The sequence below is a fragment of the Triticum aestivum genome, chromosome 1D, assembly GCF_018294505.1.
Source record: "Triticum aestivum cultivar Chinese Spring chromosome 1D, IWGSC CS RefSeq v2.1, whole genome shotgun sequence".
Taxonomy (NCBI): Eukaryota; Viridiplantae; Streptophyta; class Magnoliopsida; order Poales; family Poaceae; genus Triticum; species Triticum aestivum.
The window spans coordinates 436,475,638-436,478,813 of record NC_057796.1 but is presented as its reverse complement, the minus strand read 5'-3'; positions in this window follow the sequence as shown (position 1 = coordinate 436,478,813).

Here is a 3,176-nt window from a genome sequence, read left to right as displayed (position 1 = left end):
CCCCCATCCCGCCTAACCTTGTAGAGTTTGGCCACGGGATCTAGCCCTTTGACTTTGCACGACGGGCTTTGAGCAGTGGACCTATCCACCCGGTTGTGGTAGGTCAGCCCATAGGAACACTTTGGAGCAACATTCGGGCCAGACCCACAGCAAGATCCCCTCCGTGTAGACCCGACGCATCCGTTTCCCCCCTCCAGGCGCCGGCGGCGGCGCCGTCCGTGAGGGGGGCACACCCCGGAGACGCGTGCCGGGCATTTTCACCCGCCACAACACTTCCAGACTTGTGAGAGGTCGCCTACGCAAGATTTGGCGGCATGCTAGCCCCCGGAGGCCGCCGGCCACAGTCGTCGACACGCGAAGAGCAATCCGCGTAGAGGGAATTGTTCAGATACTACTCCATCACGAACAGTTATGAAAAATTACCATCAGTCCTACAGCACATGTGCCCACGTCGTGTAAAAAACTCATGATTTTATCGCGCTCCGAGTATTTCATAATATTCACGCTGCATCATTATCGCAGAACGTCTACTACCGTGTCATCGCCGTCCATGAGGGGGGGCACACCCCGGAGACGCATGCCGCCTCTTCGGACATGCCACCACACCACCCCGCATGTATGAAGGCCCGGTGCGACGCTCGGGTGGCATTGCTATCCCCCCAGGGCCCCCGTCCCGCCGAACCCTGTAGCGTTTGACCACGGGATCTAGCCCTTTGACTTTGCACGGACGGGCTTTGAGCAGTGGACCTATACACACGGTTATGGTAGGTCAGCCCATAGGAACACTTTGGAGCAACATCCGGGCCAGACCCACAGCAAGATCCCCTCCGTGTAGACCCGACGCGTCCGTTTCCCCCACCACGTGCCGGCGGCGGTGCCGTCCCTGAGGGGGGGCACACCCCGGAGACGCGTGTCGGGCGTTTGCACCCGCCAAAACACTTCCAGACTTGTGAGAGGCCGCCTGCGCAAGATTTGGCGGCATGCTAGCCCCAGGAGGCCGTCGGCCACAGTCGTAGACACGCGAAAAGCAGTCCGCGTAGAGGGAATTGTTCAGATACTACTCCATCATGAACAATTATGAAAAATTACCATCAGTCCTACTACACATGTGCCCACGCCGTGTAAAAAACTCATGATTTTATCGCGCTCCGAGTATTTAATAATATTCACGCCGCATCGTTACCGCAGAACGTCTACTACCGTGTCATCACCGTCCGTGAGGGGGGGCACACCCCGAAGACGCGTGCCGCATCTTCGGACATGCCACTACACCACCCCGCATGTATGAGGGCCCGGTGCGACGCTCGGGTGGCATTGCTACCCCCCCAGGGCTCCCGTTCCGCCTAACCCTGTAGCGTTTGACCATGGGATCTAACCCTTTGACTTTGCACGGACGGGCTTTGAGCAGTGGACCTATCCACCCGGTTGTGGTAGGTCAGCCCATAGGAACACGTTGGAGCAACATCCGGGCCAGATCCACAGCAAGATCCCCTCCGTGTAGACCCGACGCGTTCGTTTCCCCCTCCAGGCGTCGGCGGCGGCGCCGTCCGTGAGGGGGGGCACACCCCGGAGACGCGTGCCGGGCATTTTCACCCGCCACAACACTTCCAGACTTGTGAGAGGTCGCCTACGCAAGATTTTGCGGGATGATGTATTACAGAACGAGTAAAGAGACTTGCCGGTAACGAGATTGAACTAGGTATTGAGATACCGACGATCGAATCTCGGACAAGTAACATACCGATGACAAAGGGAATAACGTATGTTGTTATGCGGTTTGACCGATAAAGATCTTCGTAGAATATGTGGGAGCCAATATGAGCATCCAGGTTCCGCTATTGGTTATTGACCGGAGACGTGTCTCGGTCATGTCTACATAGTTCTCGAACCCGTAGGGTCCGCACGCTTAAAGTTAGATGACGGTTATATTATGAATTTATGTGTTTTGATGTACCGAAGGAGTTTGGAGTCCCGGATGAGATCAGGGACATGACGAGGAGTCTCGAAATGGCCGAGACGTAAAGATCGATATATTGGACGACTATATTCGGACTTCGGAAATGTTCCGAGTGATTCGGGTATTTATCGGAGTACCGGAGAGTTACGGGAATTTGCCGGGAGAAGTATTGGGCCTTATTGGGCCATACGAGAATAGAGGAGAGAGGCCAAAAGGAAGGAGGCGCGCACCCCCCCTCTGGTCCGAATTGTTCAAGGGGTGCAGCCCCCTTTTCCTTCTCCCTCTCCCCCTCTTTCCTTCTCTCCTACTCCAACAAGGAAAGGAGGAGTCCTACTCCCGGTGGGAGTAGGAATTCCCCCTTGGCGCGCCCTCCTCCTTGGCCGGCCGCCTCCCCCTTGCTCCTTTATATACGGGGGCAGGGGGCACCCCATAGACACAACAATTGATCTATTGATCTCTTAGCCGTGTGCGGTGCCCCCCTCCACCATATTACACCTCGATAATATCGTAGCGGTGCTTAGGCGAAGCCCTGCGTCACTAGAACATCATCATCGTCACCACGCCGTCGTGCTGACGAAACTCTCCCTCAACACTCGGCTGGATCGGAGTTCGAGGGACGTCATCGACCAGAATGTGTGCTGAACTCGGAGGTGCCGTGCGTTCGGTACTCGATTGGTCGGATCGTGAAGACGTACGACTACATCAACCGCTTGTGTTAACACTTCCGCTTTCGGTCTACGAGGGTACATGGACAACACACTCCCCTCTCGTTGCTATGCATCAACATGAACTTGCGTGTGCGTAGGAATTTTTTTTGAAATTACTACGTTCCCCAACAGGGCACACCCCGGAGACGCGTGCCGGGCGTTTGCACCCGCCACAACACTTCCAGACTTGTGAGAGGCCGCCCATGCAAGATTTGGCGGCATGCTAGCCCCCGAAGGCCGCCGGCCACAGTCGTAGACACGCGAAGATCAATCCGCGTAGAGGGAATTGTTTAGATACTACTCCATCACGAAAATTATGAAAAATTACTATCAGTCCTACAGCATATGTGCCCACGTCGTGTAAAAAACTGAAGATTTTATCGCGCTCCGAGTATTTAATAATATTCACGCGCATCGTCACCGCAGAACGTCTACTACCGTGTGATCGTCGTCCGTGAGGGGGGGCACACACCGGAGACGCGTGCCGCCTCTTCGGACATGCCACCACACCA